The 25,809-nt window shown below is 42.9% G+C and overlaps 21 non-coding genes across 21 annotated transcripts; all 21 read left to right on the plus strand.

Moving 5' to 3' along the window:
* Nucleotides 1-2,152: 2,152 nt before the first annotated feature.
* On the plus strand, nt 2,153-2,226 carry trnai-aau (transfer RNA isoleucine (anticodon AAU)). The gene has a single exon. It is a non-coding gene; the product is annotated as a tRNA-Ile (tRNA).
* A 1,622-nt stretch (nt 2,227-3,848) lies between these two features.
* On the plus strand, nt 3,849-3,922 carry trnai-aau (transfer RNA isoleucine (anticodon AAU)). Its single transcript has one exon. It is a non-coding gene; the product is annotated as a tRNA-Ile (tRNA).
* Nucleotides 3,923-5,544: 1,622 nt separating this feature from the next.
* trnai-aau (transfer RNA isoleucine (anticodon AAU)) lies at nt 5,545-5,618 on the plus strand. Its single transcript has one exon. It is a non-coding gene; the product is annotated as a tRNA-Ile (tRNA).
* A 1,622-nt stretch (nt 5,619-7,240) lies between these two features.
* On the plus strand, nt 7,241-7,314 carry trnai-aau (transfer RNA isoleucine (anticodon AAU)). The gene has a single exon. It is a non-coding gene; the product is annotated as a tRNA-Ile (tRNA).
* Nucleotides 7,315-8,443: 1,129 nt separating this feature from the next.
* On the plus strand, nt 8,444-8,516 carry trnar-ucg (transfer RNA arginine (anticodon UCG)). Its single transcript has one exon. It is a non-coding gene; the product is annotated as a tRNA-Arg (tRNA).
* A 672-nt stretch (nt 8,517-9,188) lies between these two features.
* Nucleotides 9,189-9,262, plus strand: trnai-aau (transfer RNA isoleucine (anticodon AAU)). The gene has a single exon. It is a non-coding gene; the product is annotated as a tRNA-Ile (tRNA).
* A 1,121-nt stretch (nt 9,263-10,383) lies between these two features.
* trnar-ucg (transfer RNA arginine (anticodon UCG)) lies at nt 10,384-10,456 on the plus strand. The gene has a single exon. It is a non-coding gene; the product is annotated as a tRNA-Arg (tRNA).
* Nucleotides 10,457-11,564: 1,108 nt separating this feature from the next.
* Nucleotides 11,565-11,638, plus strand: trnai-aau (transfer RNA isoleucine (anticodon AAU)). The gene has a single exon. It is a non-coding gene; the product is annotated as a tRNA-Ile (tRNA).
* Nucleotides 11,639-12,767: 1,129 nt separating this feature from the next.
* On the plus strand, nt 12,768-12,840 carry trnar-ucg (transfer RNA arginine (anticodon UCG)). The gene has a single exon. It is a non-coding gene; the product is annotated as a tRNA-Arg (tRNA).
* A 672-nt stretch (nt 12,841-13,512) lies between these two features.
* On the plus strand, nt 13,513-13,586 carry trnai-aau (transfer RNA isoleucine (anticodon AAU)). The gene has a single exon. It is a non-coding gene; the product is annotated as a tRNA-Ile (tRNA).
* A 1,121-nt stretch (nt 13,587-14,707) lies between these two features.
* On the plus strand, nt 14,708-14,780 carry trnar-ucg (transfer RNA arginine (anticodon UCG)). The gene has a single exon. It is a non-coding gene; the product is annotated as a tRNA-Arg (tRNA).
* A 1,108-nt stretch (nt 14,781-15,888) lies between these two features.
* Nucleotides 15,889-15,962, plus strand: trnai-aau (transfer RNA isoleucine (anticodon AAU)). The gene has a single exon. It is a non-coding gene; the product is annotated as a tRNA-Ile (tRNA).
* Nucleotides 15,963-17,091: 1,129 nt separating this feature from the next.
* trnar-ucg (transfer RNA arginine (anticodon UCG)) lies at nt 17,092-17,164 on the plus strand. Its single transcript has one exon. It is a non-coding gene; the product is annotated as a tRNA-Arg (tRNA).
* A 672-nt stretch (nt 17,165-17,836) lies between these two features.
* On the plus strand, nt 17,837-17,910 carry trnai-aau (transfer RNA isoleucine (anticodon AAU)). Its single transcript has one exon. It is a non-coding gene; the product is annotated as a tRNA-Ile (tRNA).
* Nucleotides 17,911-19,031: 1,121 nt separating this feature from the next.
* On the plus strand, nt 19,032-19,104 carry trnar-ucg (transfer RNA arginine (anticodon UCG)). The gene has a single exon. It is a non-coding gene; the product is annotated as a tRNA-Arg (tRNA).
* A 665-nt stretch (nt 19,105-19,769) lies between these two features.
* Nucleotides 19,770-19,843, plus strand: trnai-aau (transfer RNA isoleucine (anticodon AAU)). The gene has a single exon. It is a non-coding gene; the product is annotated as a tRNA-Ile (tRNA).
* A 1,121-nt stretch (nt 19,844-20,964) lies between these two features.
* trnar-ucg (transfer RNA arginine (anticodon UCG)) lies at nt 20,965-21,037 on the plus strand. Its single transcript has one exon. It is a non-coding gene; the product is annotated as a tRNA-Arg (tRNA).
* Nucleotides 21,038-21,702: 665 nt separating this feature from the next.
* trnai-aau (transfer RNA isoleucine (anticodon AAU)) lies at nt 21,703-21,776 on the plus strand. The gene has a single exon. It is a non-coding gene; the product is annotated as a tRNA-Ile (tRNA).
* Nucleotides 21,777-22,897: 1,121 nt separating this feature from the next.
* trnar-ucg (transfer RNA arginine (anticodon UCG)) lies at nt 22,898-22,970 on the plus strand. Its single transcript has one exon. It is a non-coding gene; the product is annotated as a tRNA-Arg (tRNA).
* Nucleotides 22,971-24,078: 1,108 nt separating this feature from the next.
* On the plus strand, nt 24,079-24,152 carry trnai-aau (transfer RNA isoleucine (anticodon AAU)). The gene has a single exon. It is a non-coding gene; the product is annotated as a tRNA-Ile (tRNA).
* A 1,129-nt stretch (nt 24,153-25,281) lies between these two features.
* trnar-ucg (transfer RNA arginine (anticodon UCG)) lies at nt 25,282-25,354 on the plus strand. The gene has a single exon. It is a non-coding gene; the product is annotated as a tRNA-Arg (tRNA).
* The last annotated feature ends 455 nt before the right edge of the window (nt 25,355-25,809 follow it).

The raw sequence follows: 25,809 nt of genomic DNA on the forward strand, positions 1-25,809 counted from the left end.
CACTGACACCAACCTGGAAGCTGTTGCCTCAGATGGTTAGAGTGTGCTGCCAAAAACGTCAAGGTCAAGGCTTTATCCCCATACTGGCCAATGATTAAAAACAAATGTGACGTTTCAACCTCCCAGGCTATGATGCAATGTTTGATAGAAGAAGGCATACGCTGCTCTGCAGGAAACAAATATTCTGTAGGAGGTGGGTATTCGTTCCACAAAGTCTCTCATACGCGGTCTACCAATTCAGGTAATTTCCCCCCCACAGAAGCTAACGAACCAGCAGCCATATAGTTTGCCTTTATGACAATGGTTAGCTATCTCCTACTTAGCAGCTAAACCATGGAACTTTTCAAGCATAAACACTAAATTTTGTGGGACCACATGGCCTAATCGACAAGGCGTCTAACTTCGAATCAGAGCATTGAGGATTCCTGTTCCTTTGTGGCTGGAAGCTCTTGCCTGATCAGAACAGAATGTAGGCATTAATTCTATTAACATTCCCATGCAATGTGAGTGATCCACCAATTGAATTAATTTCCTAATGCCAACTTGGAAGGTGACCCCACCTTACTAACAGTCCCAAATGGAGTCTCTTTTGTTTTGTTTCTTATTTTGCTACCAAAAAAGACCAAGAAACTGGCCAGTTACCTCTGATGGTTAGAGTAAGGCACTAGTAATGTCACAATCATGGGATCAATCCCCATACCAGCCATAGATAAGAATGTATTTGTCATCACCTCCATCTCTCAGGCTCTGATATAAAGGTTGATATGAGAAGATGCTCTGCAGGAAAGAATTTTTATGGAGAATGTGGGCGTAACCTCCAGTGAGTCTCAAATGCGAGACTGCCATCTACCATTCAACCTTATTCCCCTCCACAGACGCAAGCTATATGTTGGTCTTTGCTACAGTGGTAAACTATCTCCTACTTAGCAGCTAAACCATGGAACTTTTCAATTTGTAAACATGAAATGTGGGACCACGTGGCCTAATGGACAATGTGTCTGACTTCGGATCAGAAGATTAAGGGTTCAAGTCCTTTCGTGGTTGGAAGCTCTTACCTAATGAGAACACAATATAGGCATCAATTCTACTAACTCCTCCCATGGACCGTGAGAGATCCATCAATTAAGGTAATTCCCCTCCACTGTTGGCCACCAAACTAAATGTTTGTGCTTCAATTCTGAGAGGCCGTTTACACGTACACAGTGATTTTGATAAACGGAGACATCTTCCTTCGTTTGTGCCCTTCGTTTACACGCAAACGGAGATTTCTCCTCTGAAAACGAGTCTTTCTAAAAACTCCGGCCAGAGTGGAGATTTTGGAAAACTCCGGTTGCGCGTTTGCATGTAAACTGAGATAAACGCAGATAAACGGAGTTATAGGCAGCCCACGTCACAGTATGCGCCGGAACTTGCGCCTGTGTAAAAAGTGCGACCTATGTTGCTATGGTGACAATGGATACATGGAAGGCTTGAGCTTCTCGTTACACTGCCACCTACAGGTTTGGCATGCTCTTGTGTATATATACACGGGTAAGTGTAAACGAAGATCTTTTTGAAAACGGAGACGGTGAAATGTCCGTTTATGAAAATAGCCGGCAACGTGTAAACGGCCTCTGAGGCAGATTTTGCAACAAAGAAGACATCGGCTGATTACCCAGGTGGTTTGAGTGGGATGCTAATGATGCCATGGTCATGGTTTCAATCCCCATACTGCCCTTAGATAAGAATCCATGTGTCCTGACCTCCATGTGTCAGGTTCTGAAACTATAAGATATATAGCTTTTCTTAATGACAATGGCTTGCTATCTTCTGCGTATCAGATAAACCCATGGAACTTTTTAATTGTATAAATTAATAACTTCTTAGGGAGGACATGGCCTAACGGACCAGGCGTCTGACTTCAGATCAGATGGTAAAAAGTTTGAATCCCTTTTTGTTTGAAAGCTCTGGTCTGATTAGTATAGAAAGTAGACATTCAATTCTCTAACAGTTCCATGCAACATGTGCAGTTTACCAATTAGTTATTCCCCTTTACCAACTCTTACCTGGAAGGTTTTCCCACCTCACTGCATATCCCAAATGGAGCTACATCCTTTTGTACTCTGTCTTAGCAGTTTGAGAAAAGTTTTACCACCAACAGCCTTCAAAACATGGCCGGTTAGCTCAGATGGTTAGAGCGTGGTGCTAATAACGCCAAGGTCATGGGTTCAATCCCCATACTGGCCAATGACAAGAACTAATGCTTAATGAGCTCCATGGCTCAGTTTTCTCTACAGACATTGATATAAGAAGATTATTCTGTGGAGACCTTGGGCATTAAGTCCACTCAGTCTCCCATGAGAAGCGAGCGGTCCTCAAATTAAAGTGATTCCCCTCCACTGACACCAACCTGGGAAGCCGTTGCCTCAGATGGTTAGAGTGTGCTGCCAAAAACGTCAAGGTCAAGGCTTTATCCCCATACTGGCCAATGATTAAAAACAAATGTGACATTTCAACCTCCCAGGCTATGATGCAATGTTTGATAGAAGAAGGCATACGCTGCTCTGCAGGAAACAAATATTCTGTAGGAGGTGGGTATTCGTTCCACAAAGTCTCTCATACGCGGTCTACCAATTCAGGTAATTTCCCCCCCACAGAAGTTAACGAACCAGCAGCCATACAGTTTGTCTTTATAACAAAGGTTAGCTATCTCCTATTTAGCAGCTAAACCATGGAACTTTTCAAGTATAAACACTAAATTTTGTGGGACCACGTGGCCTAATAAGGCCACGTTAGTAAGGCTACTAACTCCTCCCATGGACCGTGAGAGATCCATCAATTAAGGTAATTCCCCTCCACTGTTGGCCACCAAACTAAATGTTTGTGCTTCAATTCTGAGAGGCCGTTTACACGTACACAGTGATTTTGATAAACGGAGACATCTTCCTTCGTTTGTGCCCTTCGTTTACACGCAAACGGAGATTTCTCCTCTGAAAACGAGTCTTTCTAAAAACTCCGGCCAGAGTGGAGATTTTGGAAAACTCCGGTTGCGCGTTTGCATGTAAACTGAGATAAACGCAGATAAACGGAGTTATAGGCAGCCCACGTCACAGTATGCGCCGGAACTTGCGCCTGTGTAAAAAGTGCGACCTATGTTGCTATGGTGACAATGGATACATGGAAGGCTTGAGCTTCTCGTTACACTGCCACCTACAGGTTTGGCATGCTCTTGTGTATATATACACGGGTAAGTGTAAACGAAGATCTTTTTGAAAACGGAGACGGTGAAATGTCCGTTTATGAAAATAGCCGGCAACGTGTAAACGGCCTCTGAGGCAGATTTTGCAACAAAGAAGACATCGGCTGATTACCCAGGTGGTTTGAGTGGGATGCTAATGATGCCATGGTCATGGTTTCAATCCCCATACTGCCCTTAGATAAGAATCCATGTGTCCTGACCTCCATGTGTCAGGTTCTGAAACTATAAGATATATAGCTTTTCTTAATGACAATGGCTTGCTATCTTCTGCGTATCAGATAAACCCATGGAACTTTTTAATTGTATAAATTAATAACTTCTTAGGGAGGACATGGCCTAACGGACCAGGCGTCTGACTTCAGATCAGATGGTAAAAAGTTTGAATCCCTTTTTGTTTGAAAGCTCTGGTCTGATTAGTATAGAAAGTAGACATTCAATTCTCTAACAGTTCCATGCAACATGTGCAGTTTACCAATTAGTTATTCCCCTTTACCAACTCTTACCTGGAAGGTTTTCCCACCTCACTGCATATCCCAAATGGAGCTACATCCTTTTGTACTCTGTCTTAGCAGTTTGAGAAAAGTTTTACCACCAACAGCCTTCAAAACATGGCCGGTTAGCTCAGATGGTTAGAGCGTGGTGCTAATAACGCCAAGGTCATGGGTTCAATCCCCATACTGGCCAATGACAAGAACTAATGCTTAATGAGCTCCATGGCTCAGTTTTCTCTACAGACATTGATATAAGAAGATTATTCTGTGGAGACCTTGGGCATTAAGTCCACTCAGTCTCCCATGAGAAGCGAGCGGTCCTCAAATTAAAGTGATTCCCCTCCACTGACACCAACCTGGGAAGCCGTTGCCTCAGATGGTTAGAGTGTGCTGCCAAAAACGTCAAGGTCAAGGCTTTATCCCCATACTGGCCAATGATTAAAAACAAATGTGACATTTCAACCTCCCAGGCTATGATGCAATGTTTGATAGAAGAAGGCATACGCTGCTCTGCAGGAAACAAATATTCTGTAGGAGGTGGGTATTCGTTCCACAAAGTCTCTCATACGCGGTCTACCAATTCAGGTAATTTCCCCCCCACAGAAGTTAACGAACCAGCAGCCATACAGTTTGTCTTTATAACAAAGGTTAGCTATCTCCTATTTAGCAGCTAAACCATGGAACTTTTCAAGTATAAACACTAAATTTTGTGGGACCACGTGGCCTAATAAGGCCACGTTAGTAAGGCTACTAACTCCTCCCATGGACCGTGAGAGATCCATCAATTAAGGTAATTCCCCTCCACTGTTGGCCACCAAACTAAATGTTTGTGCTTCAATTCTGAGAGGCCGTTTACACGTACACAGTGATTTTGATAAACGGAGACATCTTCCTTCGTTTGTGCCCTTCGTTTACACGCAAACGGAGATTTCTCCTCTGAAAACGAGTCTTTCTAAAAACTCCGGCCAGAGTGGAGATTTTGGAAAACTCCGGTTGCGCGTTTGCATGTAAACTGAGATAAACGCAGATAAACGGAGTTATAGGCAGCCCACGTCACAGTATGCGCCGGAACTTGCGCCTGTGTAAAAAGTGCGACCTATGTTGCTATGGTGACAATGGATACATGGAAGGCTTGAGCTTCTCGTTACACTGCCACCTACAGGTTTGGCATGCTCTTGTGTATATATACACGGGTAAGTGTAAACGAAGATCTTTTTGAAAACGGAGACGGTGAAATGTCCGTTTATGAAAATAGCCGGCAACGTGTAAACGGCCTCTGAGGCAGATTTTGCAACAAAGAAGACATCGGCTGATTACCCAGGTGGTTTGAGTGGGATGCTAATGATGCCATGGTCATGGTTTCAATCCCCATACTGCCCTTAGATAAGAATCCATGTGTCCTGACCTCCATGTGTCAGGTTCTGAAACTATAAGATATATAGCTTTTCTTAATGACAATGGCTTGCTATCTTCTGCGTATCAGATAAACCCATGGAACTTTTTAATTGTATAAATTAATAACTTCTTAGGGAGGACATGGCCTAACGGACCAGGCATCTGACTTCAGATCAGATGGTAAAAAGTTTGAATCCCTTTTTGTTTGAAAGCTCTGGTCTGATTAGTATAGAAAGTAGACATTCAATTCTCTAACAGTTCCATGCAACATGTGCAGTTTACCAATTAGTTATTCCCCTTTACCAACTCTTACCTGGAAGGTTTTCCCACCTCACTGCATATCCCAAATGGAGCTACATCCTTTTGTACTCTGTCTTAGCAGTTTGAGAAAAGTTTTACCACCAACAGCCTTCAAAACATGGCCGGTTAGCTCAGATGGTTAGAGCGTGGTGTTAATAACGCCAAGGTCATGGGTTCAATCCCCATACTGGCCAATGACAAGAACTAATGCTTAATGAGCTCCATGGCTCAGTTTTCTCTACAGACATTGATATAAGAAGATTATTCTGTGGAGACCTTGGGCATTAAGTCCACTCAGTCTCCCATGAGAAGCGAGCGGTCCTCAAATTAAAGTGATTCCCCTCCACTGACACCAACCTGGGAAGCCGTTGCCTCAGATGGTTAGAGTGTGCTGCCAAAAACGTCAAGGTCAAGGCTTTATCCCCATACTGGCCAATGATTAAAAACAAATGTGACATTTCAACCTCCCAGGCTATGATGCAATGTTTGATAGAAGAAGGCATACGCTGCTCTGCAGGAAACAAATATTCTGTAGGAGGTGGGTATTCGTTCCACAAAGTCTCTCATACGCGGTCTACCAATTCAGGTAATTTCCCCCCCACAGAAGTTAACGAACCAGCAGCCATACAGTTTGTCTTTATAACAAAGGTTAGCTATCTCCTACTTAGCAGCTAAACCATGGAACTTTTCAAGTATAAACACTAAATTTTGTGGGACCACGTGGCCTAATAAGGCCACGTTAGTAAGGCTACTAACTCCTCCCATGGACCGTGAGAGATCCATCAATTAAGGTAATTCCCCTCCACTGTTGGCCACCAAACTAAATGTTTGTGCTTCAATTCTGAGAGGCCGTTTACACGTACACAGTGATTTTGATAAACGGAGACATCTTCCTTCGTTTGTGCCCTTCGTTTACACGCAAACGGAGATTTCTCCTCTGAAAACGAGTCTTTCTAAAAACTCCGGCCAGAGTGGAGATTTTGGAAAACTCCGGTTGCGCGTTTGCATGTAAACTGAGATAAACGCAGATAAACGGAGTTATAGGCAGCCCACGTCACAGTATGCGCCGGAACTTGCGCCTGTGTAAAAAGTGCGACCTATGTTGCTATGGTGACAATGGATACATGGAAGGCTTGAGCTTCTCGTTACACTGCCACCTACAGGTTTGGCATGCTCTTGTGTATATATACACGGGTAAGTGTAAACGAAGATCTTTTTGAAAACGGAGACGGTGAAATGTCCGTTTATGAAAATAGCCGGCAACGTGTAAACGGCCTCTGAGGCAGATTTTGCAACAAAGAAGACATCGGCTGATTACCCAGGTGGTTTGAGTGGGATGCTAATGATGCCATGGTCATGGTTTCAATCCCCATATTGCCCTTAGATAAGAATCCATGTGTCCTGACCTCCATGTGTCAGGTTCTGAAACTATAAGATATATAGCTTTTCTTAATGACAATGGCTTGCTATCTTCTACGTGTCAGATAAACCCATGGAACTTTTTAATTGTATAAATTAATAACTTCTTAGGGAGGACATGGCCTAACGGACCAGGCGTCTGACTTCAGATCAGATGGTAAAAAGTTTGAATCCCTTTTTGTTTGAAAGCTCTGGTCTGATTAGTATAGAAAGTAGACATTCAATTCTCTAACAGTTCCATGCAACATGTGCAGTTTACCAATTAGTTATTCCCCTTTACCAACTCTTACCTGGAAGGTTTTCCCACCTCACTGCATATCCCAAATGGAGCTACATCCTTTTGTACTCTGTCTTAGCAGTTTGAGAAAAGTTTTACCACCAACAGCTTTCAAAACATGGCCGGTTAGCTCAGATGGTTAGAGCGTGGTGCTAATAACGCCAAGGTCATGGGTTCAATCCCCATACTGGCCAATGACAAGAACTAATGCTTAATGAGCTCCATGGCTCAGTTTTCTCTACAGACATTGATATAAGAAGATTATTCTGTGGAGACCTTGGGCATTAAGTCCACTCAGTCTCCCATGAGAAGCGAGCGGTCCTCAAATTAAAGTGATTCCCCTCCACTGACACCAACCTGGGAAGCCGTTGCCTCAGATGGTTAGAGTGTGCTGCCAAAAACGTCAAGGTCAAGGCTTTATCCCCATACTGGCCAATGATTAAAAACAAATGTGACATTTCAACCTCCCAGGCTATGATGCAATGTTTGATAGAAGAAGGCATACGCTACTCTGCAGGAAACAAATATTCTGTAGGAGGTGGGTATTCGTTCCACAAAGTCTCTCATACGCGGTCTACCAATTCAGGTAATTTCCCCCCCACAGAAGCTAACGAACCAGCAGCCATACAGTTTGCCTTTATGACAATGGTTAGCTATCTCCTACTTAGCAGCTAAACCATGGAACTTTTCAAGCATAAACACTAAATTTTGTGGGACCACGTGGCCTAATCGACAAGGCGTCTAACTTCGAATCAGAGCATTGAGGATTCCTGTTCCTTTGTGGCTGGAAGCTCTTGCCTGATCAGAACAGGATGTAGGCATTAATTCTATTAACATTCCCATGCAATGTGAGTGATCCACCAATTGAATTAATTTCCTAATGCTAACTTGGAAGGTGACCCCACCTTACTAACAGTCCCAAATGGAGTCTCTTTTGTTTGGTTTCTTATTTTGCTACCAAAAAAGACCAAGAAACTGGCCAGTTACCTCTGATGGTTAGAGTAAGGCACTAGTAATGTCACAATCATGGGATCAATCCCCATACCAGCCATAGATGAGGATCTATGTGTCATCACTTCCATCTCTCAGGCTCTGATATAAAGTTTGATATGAGAAGATGTATGTTGCTCTGCAGGAAAGAATTTTTATGGAGAATGTGGGCGTAACCTCCAGTGAGTCTCAAATGCGAGACTGCCATCTACCATTCAACCTAATTCCCCTCCACAGAAGCAAGCTATATGTTGGTCTTTGCTACAGTGGTAAACTATCTCCTACTTAGCAGCTAAACCATGGAACTTTTCAATTTGTAAACATGAAATGTGGGACCACGTGGCCTAATGGACAAGGTGTCTGACTTCGGATCAGAAGATTGAGGGTTCAAGTCCCTTCGTGGTTGGAAGCTCTTACCTAATGAGAACACAATATAGGCATTAAATCTACTGACTCCTCCCATGGACCGTGAGAGATCCATCAATTAAGGTAATTCCCCTCCACTGTTGGCCACCAAACTAAATGTTTGTGCTTCATTTCTGAGGCAGATTTTGCAACAAAGAAGACATCGGCTGATTACCCAGGTGTTTTGAGTGGGATGCTAATGATGCCATGGTCATGGTTTCAATCCCCATACTGCCCTTAGATAAGAATCCATGTGTCCTGACCTCCATGTGTCAAGTTCTGAAACTATAAGATATATAGCTTTTCTTAATGACAATGGCTTGCTATCTTCTACGTGTCAGATAAACCCATGGAACTTTTTAATTGTATAAATTAATAACTTCTTAGGGAGGACATGGCCTAACGGACCAGGCGTCTGACTTCAGATCAGATGGTGAAAAGTTTGAATCCCTTTTTGTTTGAAAGCTCTGGCCTGATTAGTAAAGAAAGTAGACATTCAATTCTCTAACAGTTCCATGCAACATGTGCAGTTTACCAATTAGTCATTCCCCTTTACCAACTCTTACCTGGAAGGTTTTCCCACCTCACTGCATATCCTAAATGGAGCTACATCCTTTTGTACTCTGTCTTGGCAGTTTGAGAAAAGTTTTACCACCAACAAACTTCAAAACATGGCCGGTTAGCTCAGATGGTTAGAGCGTGGTGCTAATAACGCCAAGGTCATGGGTTCAATCCCCATACTGGCCAATGACAAGAACTAATGCTTAATGAGCTCCATGGCTCAGTTTTCTCTACAAACATTGATATAAGAAGATTATTCTGTGGAGACCTTGGGCATTAAGTCCACTCAGTCTCCCATGAGAAGCGAGCGGTCCTCAAGTTAAGGTGATTCCCCTCCACTGACACCAACCTGGAAGCTGTTGCCTCAGATGGTTAGAGTGTGCTGCCAAAAACGTCAAGGTCAAGGCTTTATCCCCATACTGGCCAATGATTAAAAACAAATGTGACGTTTCAACCTCCCAGGCTATGATGCAATGTTTGATAGAAGAAGGCATACGCTGCTCTGCAGGAAACAAATATTCTGTAGGAGGTGGGTATTCGTTCCACAAAGTCTCTCATACGCGGTCTACCAATTCAGGTAATTTCCCCCCCACAGAAGCTAACGAACCAGCAGCCATATAGTTTGCCTTTATGACAATGGTTAGCTATCTCCTACTTAGCAGCTAAACCATGGAACTTTTCAAGCATAAACACTAAATTTTGTGGGACCACATGGCCTAATCGACAAGGCGTCTAACTTCGAATCAGAGCATTGAGGATTCCTGTTCCTTTGTGGCTGGAAGCTCTTGCCTGATCAGAACAGAATGTAGGCATTAATTCTATTAACATTCCCATGCAATGTGAGTGATCCACCAATTGAATTAATTTCCTAATGCCAACTTGGAAGGTGACCCCACCTTACTAACAGTCCCAAATGGAGTCTCTTTTGTTTTGTTTCTTATTTTGCTACCAAAAAAGACCAAGAAACTGGCCAGTTACCTCTGATGGTTAGAGTAAGGCACTAGTAATGTCACAATCATGGGATCAATCCCCATACCAGCCATAGATAAGAATGTATTTGTCATCACCTCCATCTCTCAGGCTCTTATATAAAGGTTGATATGAGAAGATGCTCTGCAGGAAAGAATTTTTATGGAGAATGTGGGCGTAACCTCCAGTGAGTCTCAAATGCGAGACTGCCATCTACCATTCAACCTTATTCCCCTCCACAGACGCAAGCTATATGTTGGTCTTTGCTACAGTGGTAAACTATCTCCTACTTAGCAGCTAAACCATGGAACTTTTCAATTTGTAAACATGAAATGTGGGACCACGTGGCCTAATGGACAAGGTGTCTGACTTCGGATCAGAAGATTAAGGGTTCAAGTCCTTTCGTGGTTGGAAGCTCTTACCTAATGAGAACACAATATAGGCATCAATTCTACTAACTCCTCCCATGGACCGTGAGAGATCCATCAATTAAGGTAATTCCCCTCCACTGTTGGCCACCAAACTAAATGTTTGTGCTTCAATTCTGAGAGGCCGTTTACACGTACACAGTGATTTTGATAAACGGAGACATCTTCCTTCGTTTGTGCCCTTCGTTTACACGCAAACGGAGATTTCTCCTCTGAAAACGAGTCTTTCTAAAAACTCCGGCCAGAGTGGAGATTTTGGAAAACTCCGGTTGCGCGTTTGCATGTAAACTGAGATAAACGCAGATAAACGGAGTTATAGGCAGCCCACGTCACAGTATGCGCCGGAACTTGCGCCTGTGTAAAAAGTGCGACCTATGTTGCTATGGTGACAATGGATACATGGAAGGCTTGAGCTTCTCGTTACACTGCCACCTACAGGTTTGGCATGCTCTTGTGTATATATACACGGGTAAGTGTAAACGAAGATCTTTTTGAAAACGGAGACGGTGAAATGTCCGTTTATGAAAATAGCCGGCAACGTGTAAACGGCCTCTGAGGCAGATTTTGCAACAAAGAAGACATCGGCTGATTACCCAGGTGGTTTGAGTGGGATGCTAATGATGCCATGGTCATGGTTTCAATCCCCATATTGCCCTTAGATAAGAATCCATGTGTCCTGACCTCCATGTGTCAGGTTCTGAAACTATAAGATATATAGCTTTTCTTAATGACAATGGCTTGCTATCTTCTACGTGTCAGATAAACCCATGGAACTTTTTAATTGTATAAATTAATAACTTCTTAGGGAGGACATGGCCTAACGGACCAGGCGTCTGACTTCAGATCAGATGGTAAAAAGTTTGAATCCCTTTTTGTTTGAAAGCTCTGGTCTGATTAGTATAGAAAGTAGACATTCAATTCTCTAACAGTTCCATGCAACATGTGCAGTTTACCAATTAGTTATTCCCCTTTACCAACTCTTACCTGGAAGGTTTTCCCACCTCACTGCATATCCCAAATGGAGCTACATCCTTTTGTACTCTGTCTTAGCAGTTTGAGAAAAGTTTTACCACCAACAGCTTTCAAAACATGGCCCGTTAGCTCAGATGGTTAGAGCGTGGTGCTAATAACGCCAAGGTCATGGGTTCAATCCCCATACTGGCCAATGACAAGAACTAATGCTTAATGAGCTCCATGGCTCAGTTTTCTCTACAGACATTGATATAAGAAGATTATTCTGTGGAGACCTTGGGCATTAAGTCCACTCAGTCTCCCATGAGAAGCGAGCGGTCCTCAAATTAAAGTGATTCCCCTCCACTGACACCAACCTGGGAAGCCGTTGCCTCAGATGGTTAGAGTGTGCTGCCAAAAACGTCAAGGTCAAGGCTTTATCCCCATACTGGCCAATGATTAAAAACAAATGTGACATTTCAACCTCCCAGGCTATGATGCAATGTTTGATAGAAGAAGGCATACGCTACTCTGCAGGAAACAAATATTCTGTAGGAGGTGGGTATTCGTTCCACAAAGTCTCTCATACGCGGTCTACCAATTCAGGTAATTTCCCCCCCACAGAAGCTAACGAACCAGCAGCCATACAGTTTGCCTTTATGACAATGGTTAGCTATCTCCTACTTAGCAGCTAAACCATGGAACTTTTCAAGCATAAACACTAAATTTTGTGGGACCACGTGGCCTAATCGACAAGGCGTCTAACTTCGAATCAGAGCATTGAGGATTCCTGTTCCTTTGTGGCTGGAAGCTCTTGCCTGATCAGAACAGGATGTAGGCATTAATTCTATTAACATTCCCATGCAATGTGAGTGATCCACCAATTGAATTAATTTCCTAATGCTAACTTGGAAGGTGACCCCACCTTACTAACAGTCCCAAATGGAGTCTCTTTTGTTTGGTTTCTTATTTTGCTACCAAAAAAGACCAAGAAACTGGCCAGTTACCTCTGATGGTTAGAGTAAGGCACTAGTAATGTCACAATCATGGGATCAATCCCCATACCAGCCATAGATGAGGATCTATGTGTCATCACTTCCATCTCTCAGGCTCTGATATAAAGTTTGATATGAGAAGATGTATGTTGCTCTGCAGGAAAGAATTTTTATGGAGAATGTGGGCGTAACCTCCAGTGAGTCTCAAATGCGAGACTGCCATCTACCATTCAACCTAATTCCCCTCCACAGAAGCAAGCTATATGTTGGTCTTTGCTACAGTGGTAAACTATCTCCTACTTAGCAGCTAAACCATGGAACTTTTCAATTTGTAAACATGAAATGTGGGACCACGTGGCCTAATGGACAAGGCGTCTGACTTCGGATCAGAAGATTGAGGGTTCAAGTCCCTTCGTGGTTGGAAGCTCTTACCTAATGAGAACACAATATAGGCATTAAATCTACTGACTCCTCCCATGGACCGTGAGAGATCCATCAATTAAGGTAATTCCCCTCCACTGTTGGCCACCAAACTAAATGTTTGTGCTTCATTTCTGAGGCAGATTTTGCAACAAAGAAGACATCGGCTGATTACCCAGGTGTTTTGAGTGGGATGCTAATGATGCCATGGTCATGGTTTCAATCCCCATACTGCCCTTAGATAAGAATCCATGTGTCCTGACCTCCATGTGTCAAGTTCTGAAACTATAAGATATATAGCTTTTCTTAATGACAATGGCTTGCTATCTTCTACGTGTCAGATAAACCCATGGAACTTTTTAATTGTATAAATTAATAACTTCTTAGGGAGGACATGGCCTAACGGACCAGGCGTCTGACTTCAGATCAGATGGTGAAAAGTTTGAATCCCTTTTTGTTTGAAAGCTCTGGCCTGATTAGTAAAGAAAGTAGACATTCAATTCTCTAACAGTTCCATGCAACATGTGCAGTTTACCAATTAGTCATTCCCCTTTACCAACTCTTACCTGGAAGGTTTTCCCACCTCACTGCATATCCTAAATGGAGCTACATCCTTTTGTACTCTGTCTTGGCAGTTTGAGAAAAGTTTTACCACCAACAAACTTCAAAACATGGCCAGTTAGCTCAGATGGTTAGAGCGTGGTGCTAATAACGCCAAGGTCATGGGTTCAATCCCCATACTGGCCAATGACAAGAACTAATGCTTAATGAGCTCCATGGCTCAGTTTTCTCTACAAACATTGATATAAGAAGATTATTCTGTGGAGACCTTGGGCATTAAGTCCACTCAGTCTCCCATGAGAAGCGAGCGGTCCTCAAGTTAAGGTGATTCCCCTCCACTGACACCAACCTGGAAGCTGTTGCCTCAGATGGTTAGAGTGTGCTGCCAAAAACGTCAAGGTCAAGGCTTTATCCCCATACTGGCCAATGATTAAAAACAAATGTGACGTTTCAACCTCCCAGGCTATGATGCAATGTTTGATAGAAGAAGGCATACGCTGCTCTGCAGGAAACAAATATTCTGTAGGAGGTGGGTATTCGTTCCACAAAGTCTCTCATACGCGGTCTACCAATTCAGGTAATTTCCCCCCCACAGAAGCTAACGAACCAGCAGCCATATAGTTTGCCTTTATGACAATGGTTAGCTATCTCCTACTTAGCAGCTAAACCATGGAACTTTTCAAGCATAAACACTAAATTTTGTGGGACCACATGGCCTAATCGACAAGGCGTCTAACTTCGAATCAGAGCATTGAGGATTCCTGTTCCTTTGTGGCTGGAAGCTCTTGCCTGATCAGAACAGAATGTAGGCATTAATTCTATTAACATTCCCATGCAATGTGAGTGATCCACCAATTGAATTAATTTCCTAATGCCAACTTGGAAGGTGACCCCACCTTACTAACAGTCCCAAATGGAGTCTCTTTTGTTTTGTTTCTTATTTTGCTACCAAAAAAGACCAAGAAACTGGCCAGTTACCTCTGATGGTTAGAGTAAGGCACTAGTAATGTCACAATCATGGGATCAATCCCCATACCAGCCATAGATAAGAATGTATTTGTCATCACCTCCATCTCTCAGGCTCTGATATAAAGGTTGATATGAGAAGATGCTCTGCAGGAAAGAATTTTTATGGAGAATGTGGGCGTAACCTCCAGTGAGTCTCAAATGCGAGACTGCCATCTACCATTCAACCTTATTCCCCTCCACAGACGCAAGCTATATGTTGGTCTTTGCTACAGTGGTAAACTATCTCCTACTTAGCAGCTAAACCATGGAACTTTTCAATTTGTAAACATGAAATGTGGGACCACGTGGCCTAATGGACAAGGTGTCTGACTTCGGATCAGAAGATTAAGGGTTCAAGTCCTTTCGTGGTTGGAAGCTCTTACCTAATGAGAACACAATATAGGCATCAATTCTACTAACTCCTCCCATGGACCGTGAGAGATCCATCAATTAAGGTAATTCCCCTCCACTGTTGGCCACCAAACTAAATGTTTGTGCTTAAATTCTGAGAGGCCGTTTACACGTACACAGTGATTTTGATAAACGGAGACATCTTCCTTCGTTTGTGCCCTTCGTTTACACGCAAACGGAGATTTCTCCTCTGAAAACGAGTCTTTCTAAAAACTCCGGCCAGAGTGGAGATTTTGGAAAACTCCGGTTGCGCGTTTGCATGTAAACTGAGATAAACGCAGATAAACGGAGTTATAGGCAGCCCACGTCACAGTATGCGCCGGAACTTGCGCCTGTGTAAAAAGTGCGACCTATGTTGCTATGGTGACAATGGATACATGGAAGGCTTGAGCTTCTCGTTACACTGCCACCTACAGGTTTGGCATGCTCTTGTGTATATATACACGGGTAAGTGTAAACGAAGATCTTTTTGAAAACGGAGACGGTGAAATGTCCGTTTATGAAAATAGCCGGCAACGTGTAAACGGCCTCTGAGGCAGATTTTGCAACAAAGAAGACATCGGCTGATTACCCAGGTGGTTTGAGTGGGATGCTAATGATGCCATGGTCATGGTTTCAATCCCCATACTGCCCTTAGATAAGAATCCATGTGTCCTGACCTCCATGTGTCAGGTTCTGAAACTATAAGATATATAGCTTTTCTTAATGACAATGGCTTGCTATCTTCTACGTGTCAGATAAACCCATGGAACTTTTTAATTGTATAAATTAATAACTTCTTAGGGAGGACATGGCCTAACGGACCAGGCGTCTGACTTCAGATCAGATGGTAAAAAGTTTGAATCCCTTTTTGTTTGAAAGCTCTGGTCTGATTAGTATAGAAAGTAGACATTCAATTCTCTAACAGTTCCATGCAACATGTGCAGTTTACCAATTAGTTATTCCCCTTTACCAACTCTTACCTGGAAGGTTTTCCCACCTCACTGCATATCCCAAATGGAGCTACATCCTTTTGTACTCTGTCTTAGCAGTTTGAGAAAAGTTTTACCACCAACAGCTTTCAAAACCTGGCCGGTTAGCTCAGATGGTTAGAGCGTGGTGCTAATAACGCCAAGGTCATGGGTTCAATCCCCATACTGGCCAATGACAAGAACTAATGCTTAATGAGCTCCATGGCTCAGTTTTCTCTACAGACATTGATATAAGAAGATTATTCTGTGGAGACCTTGGGCATTAAGTCCACTCAGTCTCCCATGAGAAGCGAGCGGTCCTCAAATTAAAGTGATTCCCCTCCACTGACACCAACCTGGGAAGCCGTTGCCTCAGATGGTTAGAGTGTGCTGCCAAAAACGTCAAGGTCAAGGCTTTATCCCCATACTGGCCAATGATTAAAAACAAATGTGACATTTCAACCTCCCAGGCTATGATGCAATGTTTGATAGAAGAAGGCATACGCTACTCTGCAGGAAACAAATATTCTGTAGGAGGTGGGTATTCGTTCCACAAAGTCTCTCATACGCGGTCTACCAATTCAGGTAATTTCCCCCCCACAGAAGCTAACGAACCAGCAGCCATACAGTTTGCCTTTATGACAATGGTTAGCTATCTCCTACTTAGCAGCTAAACCATGGAACTTTTCAAGCATAAACACTAAATTTTGTGGGACCACGTGGCCTAATCGACAAGGCGTCTAACTTCGAATCAGAGCATTGAGGATTCCTGTTCCTTTGTGGCTGGAAGCTCTTGCCTGATCAGAACAGGATGTAGGCATTAATTCTATTAACATTCCCATGCAATGTGAGTGATCCACCAATTGAATTAATTTCCTAATGCTAACTTGGAAGGTGACCCCACCTTACTAACAGTCCCAAATGGAGTCTCTTTTGTTTGGTTTCTTATTTTGCTACCAAAAAAGACCAAGAAACTGGCCAGTTACCTCTGATGGTTAGAGTAAGGCACTAGTAATGTCACAATCATGGGATCAATCCCCATACCAGCCATAGATGAGGATCTATGTGTCATCACTTCCATCTCTCAGGCTCTGATATAAAGTTTGATATGAGAAGATGTATGTTGCTCTGCAGGAAAGAATTTTTATGGAGAATGTGGGCGTAACCTCCAGTGAGTCTCAAATGCGAGACTGCCATCTACCATTCAACCTAATTCCCCTCCACAGAAGCAAGCTATATGTTGGTCTTTGCTACAGTGGTAAACTATCTCCTACTTAGCAGCTAAACCATGGAACTTTTCAATTTGTAAACATGAAATGTGGGACCACGTGGCCTAATGGACAAGGCGTCTGACTTCGGATCAGAAGATTGAGGGTTCAAGTCCCTTCGTGGTTGGAAGCTCTTACCTAATGAGAACACAATATAGGCATTAAATCTACTGACTCCTCCCATGGACTGTGAGAGATCCATCAATTAAGGTAATTCCCCTCCACTGTTGGCCACCAAACTAAATGTTTGTGCTTCATTTCTGAGGCAGATTTTGCAACAAAGAAGACATCGGCTGATTACCCAGGTGTTTTGAGTGGGATGCTAATGATGCCATGGTCATGGTTTCAATCCCCATACTGCCCTTAGATAAGAATCCATGTGTCCTGACCTCCATGTGTCAAGTTCTGAAACTATAAGATATATAGCTTTTCTTAATGACAATGGTTTGCTATCTTCTACGTGTCAGATAAACCCATGGAACTTTTTAATTGTATAAATTAATAACTTCTTAGGGAGGACATGGCCTAACGGACCAGGCGTCTGACTTCAGATCAGATGGTGAAAAGTTTGAATCCCTTTTTGTTTGAAAGCTCTGGCCTGATTAGTAAAGAAAGTAGACATTCAATTCTCTAACAGTTCCATGCAACATGTGCAGTTTACCAATTAGTCATTCCCCTTTACCAACTCTTACCTGGAAGGTTTTCCCACCTCACTGCATATCCTAAATGGAGCTACATCCTTTTGTACTCTGTCTTGGCAGTTTGAGAAAAGTTTTACCACCAACAAACTTCAAAACATGGCCGGTTAGCTCAGATGGTTAGAGCGTGGTGCTAATAACGCCAAGGTCATGGGTTCAATCCCCATACTGGCCAATGACAAGAACTAATGCTTAATGAGCTCCATGGCTCAGTTTTCTCTACAAACATTGATATAAGAAGATTATTCTGTGGAGACCTTGGGCATTAAGTCCACTCAGTCTCCCATGAGAAGCGAGCGGTCCTCAAGTTAAGGTGATTCCCCTCCACTGACACCAACCTGGAAGCTGTTGCCTCAGATGGTTAGAGTGTGCTGCCAAAAACGTCAAGGTCAAGGCTTTATCCCCATACTGGCCAATGATTAAAAACAAATGTGACGTTTCAACCTCCCAGGCTATGATGCAATGTTTGATAGAAGAAGGCATACGCTGCTCTGCAGGAAACAAATATTCTGTAGGAGGTGGGTATTCGTTCCACAAAGTCTCTCATACGCGGTCTACCAATTCAGGTAATTTCCCCCCCACAGAAGCTAACGAACCAGCAGCCATATAGTTTGCCTTTATGACAATGGTTAGCTATCTCCTACTTAGCAGCTAAACCATGGAACTTTTCAAGCATAAACACTAAATTTTGTGGGACCACATGGCCTAATCGACAAGGCGTCTAACTTCGAATCAGAGCATTGAGGATTCCTGTTCCTTTGTGGCTGGAAGCTCTTGCCTGATCAGAACAGAATGTAGGCATTAATTCTATTAACATTCCCATGCAATGTGAGTGATCCACCAATTGAATTAATTTCCTAATGCCAACTTGGAAGGTGACCCCACCTTACTAACAGTCCCAAATGGAGTCTCTTTTGTTTTGTTTCTTATTTTGCTACCAAAAAAGACCAAGAAACTGGCCAGTTACCTCTGATGGTTAGAGTAAGGCACTAGTAATGTCACAATCATGGGATCAATCCCCATACCAGCCATAGATAAGAATGTATTTGTCATCACCTCCATCTCTCAGGCTCTGATATAAAGGTTGATATGAGAAGATGCTCTGCAGGAAAGAATTTTTATGGAGAATGTGGGCGTAACCTCCAGTGAGTCTCAAATGCGAGACTGCCATCTACCATTCAACCTTATTCCCCTCCACAGACGCAAGCTATATGTTGGTCTTTGCTACAGTGGTAAACTATCTCCTACTTAGCAGCTAAACCATGGAACTTTTCAATTTGTAAACATGAAATGTGGGACCACGTGGCCTAATGGACAAGGCGTCTGACTTCGGATCAGAAGATTGAGGGTTCAAGTCCCTTCGTGGTTGGAAGCTCTTTCCTAATGAGAACACAATATAGGCATCAATTCTACTAACTCCTCCCATGGACCGTGAGAGATCCATCAATTAAGGTAATTCCCCTCCACTGTTGGCCACCAAACTAAATGTTTGTGCTTCAATTCTGAGGCACAACAAAGAAGACATTGGCTGATTACCCAGGTGGTTTGAGTGGGATGCTAATGATGCCATGGTCATGGTTTCAATCCCCATACTGCCCTTAGATAAGAATCCATGTGTCCTGACCTCCATGTGTCAAGTTCTGAAACTATAAGATATATAGCTTTTCTTAATGACAATGGCTTGCTATCTTCTACGTGTCAGATAAACCCATGGAACTTTTTAATTGTATAAATTAATAACTTCTTAGGGAGGACATGGCCTAACGGACCAGGCGTCTGACTTCAGATCAGATGGTGAAAAGTTTGAATCCCTTTTTGTTTGAAAGCTCTGGCCTGATTAGTAAAGAAAGTAGACATTCAATTCTCTAACAGTTCCATGCAACATGTGCAGTTTACCAATTAGTCATTCCCCTTTACCAACTCTTACCTGGAAGGTTTTCCCACCTCACTGCATATCCTAAATGGAGCTACATCCTTTTGTACTCTGTCTTGGCAGTTTGAGAAAAGTTTTACCACCAACAAACTTCAAAACATGGCCGGTTAGCTCAGATGGTTAGAGCGTGGTGCTAATAACGCCAAGGTCATGGGTTCAATCCCCATACTGGCCAATGACAAGAACTAATGCTTAATGAGCTCCATGGCTCAGTTTTCTCTACAAACATTGATATAAGAAGATTATTCTGTGGAGACCTTGGGCATTAAGTCCACTCAGTCTCCCATGAGAAGCGAGCGGTCCTCAAGTTAAGGTGATTCCCCTCCACTGACACCAACCTGGAAGCTGTTGCCTCAGATGGTTAGAGTGTGCTGCCAAAAACGTCAAGGTCAAGGCTTTATCCCCATACTGGCCAATGATTAAAAACAAATGTGACGTTTCAACCTCCCAGGCTATGATGCAATGTTTGATAGAAGAAGGCATACGCTGCTCTGCAGGAAACAAATATTCTGTAGGAGGTGGGTATTCGTTCCACAAAGTCTCTCATACGCGGTCTACCAATTCAGGTAATTTCCCCCCCACAGAAGCTAACGAACCAGCAGCCATATAGTTTGCCTTTATGACAATGGTTAGCTATCTCCTACTTAGCAGCTAAACCATGGAACTTTTCAAGCATAAACACTAAATTTTGTGGGACCACATGGCCTAATCGACAAGGCGTCTAACTTCGAATCAGAGCATTGAGGATTCCTGTTCCTTTGTGGCTGGAAGCTCTTGCCTGATCAGAACAGAATGTAGGCATTAATTCTATTAACATTCCCATGCAATGTGAGTGATCCACCAATTGAATTAATTTCCTAATGCCAACTTGGAAGGTGACCCCACCTTACTAACAGTCCCAAATGGAGTCTCTTTTGTTTTGTTTCTTATTTTGCTACCAAAAAAGACCAAGAAACTGGCCAGTTACCTCTGATGGTTAGAGTAAGGCACTAGTAATGTCACAATCATGGGATCAATCCCCATACCAGCCATAGATAAGAATGTATTTGTCATCACCTCCATCTCTCAGGCTCTGATATAAAGGTTGATATGAGAAGATGCTCTGCAGGAAAGAATTTTTATGGAGAATGTGGGCGTAACCTCCAGTGAGTCTCAAATGCGAGACTGCCATCTACCATTCAACCTTATTCCCCTCCACAGACGCAAGCTATATGTTGGTCTTTGCTACAGTGGTAAACTATCTCCTACTTAGCAGCTAAACCATGGAACTTTTCAATTTGTAAACATGAAATGTGGGACCACGTGGCCTAATGGACAAGGCGTCTGACTTCGGATCAGAAGATTGAGGGTTCAAGTCCCTTCGTGGTTGGAAGCTCTTTCCTAATGAGAACACAATATAGGCATCAATTCTACTAACTCCTCCCATGGACCGTGAGAGATCCATCAATTAAGGTAATTCCCCTCCACTGTTGGCCACCAAACTAAATGTTTGTGCTTCAATTCTGAGGCACAACAAAGAAGACATTGGCTGATTACCCAGGTGTTTTGAGTGGGATGCTAATGATGCCATGGTCATGGTTTCAATCCCCATACTGCCCTTAGATAAGAATCCATGTGTCCTGACCTCCATGTGTCAAGTTCTGAAACTATAAGATATATAGCTTTTCTTAATGACAATGGCTTGCTATCTTCTACGTGTCAGATAAACCCATGGAACTTTTTAATTGTATAAATTAATAACTTCTTAGGGAGGACATGGCCTAACGGACCAGGCGTCTGACTTCAGATCAGATGGTGAAAAGTTTGAATCCCTTTTTGTTTGAAAGCTCTGGCCTGATTAGTAAAGAAAGTAGACATTCAATTCTCTAACAGTTCCATGCAACATGTGCAGTTTACCAATTAGTTATTCCCCTTTACCAACTCTTACCTGGAAGGTTTTCCCACCTCACTGCATATCCTAAATGGAGCTACATCCTTTTGTACTCTGTCTTGGCAGTTTGAGAAAAGTTTTACCACCAACAAACTTCAAAACATGGCCGGTTAGCTCAGATGGTTAGAGCGTGGTGCTAATAACGCCAAGGTCATGGGTTCAATCCCCATACTGGCCAATGACAAGAACTAATGCTTAATGAGCTCCATGGCTCAGTTTTCTCTACAAACATTGATATAAGAAGATTATTCTGTGGAGACCTTGGGCATTAAGTCCACTCAGTCTCCCATGAGAAGCGAGCGGTCCTCAAGTTAAGGTGATTCCCCTCCACTGACACCAACCTGGAAGCTGTTGCCTCAGATGGTTAGAGTGTGCTGCCAAAAACGTCAAGGTCAAGGCTTTATCCCCATACTGGCCAATGATTAAAAACAAATGTGACGTTTCAACCTCCCAGGCTATGATGCAATGTTTGATAGAAGAAGGCATACGCTGCTCTGCAGGAAACAAATATTCTGTAGGAGGTGGGTATTCGTTCCACAAAGTCTCTCATACGCGGTCTACCAATTCAGGTAATTTCCCCCCCACAGAAGCTAACGAACCAGCAGCCATATAGTTTGCCTTTATGACAATGGTTAGCTATCTCCTACTTAGCAGCTAAACCATGGAACTTTTCAAGCATAAACACTAAATTTTGTGGGACCACATGGCCTAATCGACAAGGCGTCTAACTTCGAATCAGAGCATTGAGGATTCCTGTTCCTTTGTGGCTGGAAGCTCTTGCCTGATCAGAACAGAATGTAGGCATTAATTCTATTAACATTCCCATGCAATGTGAGTGATCCACCAATTGAATTAATTTCCTAATGCCAACTTGGAAGGTGACCCCACCTTACTAACAGTCCCAAATGGAGTCTCTTTTGTTTTGTTTCTTATTTTGCTACCAAAAAAGACCAAGAAACTGGCCAGTTACCTCTGATGGTTAGAGTAAGGCACTAGTAATGTCACAATCATGGGATCAATCCCCATACCAGCCATAGATAAGAATGTATTTGTCATCACCTCCATCTCTCAGGCTCTGATATAAAGGTTGATATGAGAAGATGCTCTGCAGGAAAGAATTTTTATGGAGAATGTGGGCGTAACCTCCAGTGAGTCTCAAATGCGAGACTGCCATCTACCATTCAACCTTATTCCCCTCCACAGACGCAAGCTATATGTTGGTCTTTGCTACAGTGGTAAACTATCTCCTACTTAGCAGCTAAACCATGGAACTTTTCAATTTGTAAACATGAAATGTGGGACCACGTGGCCTAATGGACAAGGCGTCTGACTTCGGATCAGAAAATTAAGGGTTCAAGTCCCTTCGTGGTTGGAAGCTCTTACCTAATGAGAACACAATATAGGCATCAATTCTACTAACTCCTCCCATGGACCGTGAGAGATCCATCAATTAAGGTAATTCCCCTCCACTGTTGGCCACCAAACTAAATGTTTGTGCTTCAATTCTGAGAGGCCGTTTACACGTACACAGTGATTTTGATAAACGGAGACATCTTCCTTCGTTTGTGCCCTTCGTTTACACGCAAACGGAGATTTCTCCTCTGAAAACGAGTCTTTCTAAAAACTCCGGCCAGAGTGGAGATTTTGGAAAACTCCGGTTGCGCGTTTGCATGTAAACTGAGATAAACGCAGATAAACGGAGTTATAGGCAGCCCACGTCACAGTATGCGCCGGAACTTGCGCCTGTGTAAAAAGTGCGACCTATGTTGCTATGGTGACAATGGATACATGGAAGGCTTGAGCTTCTCGTTACACTGCCACCTACAGGTTTGGCATGCTCTTGTGTATATATACACGGGTAAGTGTAAACGAAGATCTTTTTGAAAACGGAGACGGTGAAATGTCCGTTTATGAAAATAGCCGGCAACGTGTAAACGGCCTCTGAGGCAGATTTTGCAACAAAGAAGACATCGGCTGATTACCCAGGTGGTTTGAGTGGGATGCTAATGATGCCATGGTCATGGTTTCAATCCCCATACTGCCCTTAGATAAGAATCCATGTGTCCTGACCTCCATGTGTCAGGTTCTGAAACTATAAGATATATAGCTTTTCTTAATGACAATGGCTTGCTATCTTCTGCGTATCAGATAAACCCATGGAACTTTTTAATTGTATAAATTAATAACTTCTTAGGGAGGACATGGCCTAACGGACCAGGCGTCTGACTTCAGATCAGATGGTAAAAAGTTTGAATCCCTTTTTGTTTGAAAGCTCTGGTCTGATTAGTATAGAAAGTAGACATTCAATTCTCTAACAGTTCCATGCAACATGTGCAGTTTACCAATTAGTTATTCCCCTTTACCAACTCTTACCTGGAAGGTTTTCCCACCTCACTGCATATCCCAAATGGAGCTACATCCTTTTGTACTCTGTCTTAGCAGTTTGAGAAAAGTTTTACCACCAACAGCCTTCAAAACATGGCCGGTTAGCTCAGATGGTTAGAGCGTGGTGCTAATAACGCCAAGGTCATGGGTTCAATCCCCATACTGGCCAATGACAAGAACTAATGCTTAATGAGCTCCATGGCTCAGTTTTCTCTACAGACATTGATATAAGAAGATTATTCTGTGGAGACCTTGGGCATTAAGTCCACTCAGTCTCCCATGAGAAGCGAGCGGTCCTCAAATTAAAGTGATTCCCCTCCACTGACACCAACCTGGGAAGCCGTTGCCTCAGATGGTTAGAGTGTGCTGCCAAAAACGTCAAGGTCAAGGCTTTATCCCCATACTGGCCAATGATTAAAAACAAATGTGACATTTCAACCTCCCAGGCTATGATGCAATGTTTGATAGAAGAAGGCATACGCTACTCTGCAGGAAACAAATATTCTGTAGGAGGTGGGTATTCGTTCCACAAAGTCTCTCATACGCGGTCTACCAATTCAGGTAATTTCCCCCCCACAGAAGCTAACGAACCAGCAGCCATACAGTTTGCCTTTATGACAATGGTTAGCTATCTCCTACTTAGCAGCTAAACCATGGAACTTTTCAAGCATAAACACTAAATTTTGTGGGACCACGTGGCCTAATCGACAAGGCGTCTAACTTCGAATCAGAGCATTGAGGATTCCTGTTCCTTTGTGGCTGGAAGCTCTTGCCTGATCAGAACAGGATGTAGGCATTAATTCTATTAACATTCCCATGCAATGTGAGTGATCCACCAATTGAATTAATTTCCTAATGCTAACTTGGAAGGTGACCCCACCTTACTAACAGTCCCAAATGGAGTCTCTTTTGTTTGGTTTCTTATTTTGCTACCAAAAAAGACCAAGAAACTGGCCAGTTACCTCTGATGGTTAGAGTAAGGCACTAGTAATGTCACAATCATGGGATCAATCCCCATACCAGCCATAGATGAGGATCTATGTGTCATCACTTCCATCTCTCAGGCTCTGATATAAAGTTTGATATGAGAAGATGTATGTTGCTCTGCAGGAAAGAATTTTTATGGAGAATGTGGGCGTAACCTCCAGTGAGTCTCAAATGCGAGACTGCCATCTACCATTCAACCTAATTCCCCTCCACAGAAGCAAGCTATATGTTGGTCTTTGCTACAGTGGTAAACTATCTCCTACTTAGCAGCTAAACCATGGAACTTTTCAATTTGTAAACATGAAATGTGGGACCACGTGGCCTAATGGACAAGGCGTCTGACTTCGGATCAGAAGATTGAGGGTTCAAGTCCCTTCGTGGTTGGAAGCTCTTACCTAATGAGAACACAATATAGGCATTAAATCTACTGACTCCTCCCATGGACCGTGAGAGATCCATCAATTAAGGTAATTCCCCTCCACTGTTGGCCACCAAACTAAATGTTTGTGCTTCATTTCTGAGGCAGATTTTGCAACAAAGAAGACATCGGCTGATTACCCAGGTGTTTTGAGTGGGATGCTAATGATGCCATGGTCATGGTTTCAATCCCCATACTGCCCTTAGATAAGAATCCATGTGTCCTGACCTCCATGTGTCAAGTTCTGAAACTATAAGATATATAGCTTTTCTTAATGACAATGGTTTGCTATCTTCTACGTGTCAGATAAACCCATGGAACTTTTTAATTGTATAAATTAATAACTTCTTAGGGAGGACATGGCCTAACGGACCAGGCGTCTGACTTCAGATCAGATGGTGAAAAGTTTGAATCCCTTTTT

Source organism: Epinephelus lanceolatus, chromosome 15 (genome assembly GCF_041903045.1).
Source record: "Epinephelus lanceolatus isolate andai-2023 chromosome 15, ASM4190304v1, whole genome shotgun sequence".
Taxonomy (NCBI): domain Eukaryota; kingdom Metazoa; phylum Chordata; class Actinopteri; order Perciformes; family Serranidae; genus Epinephelus; species Epinephelus lanceolatus.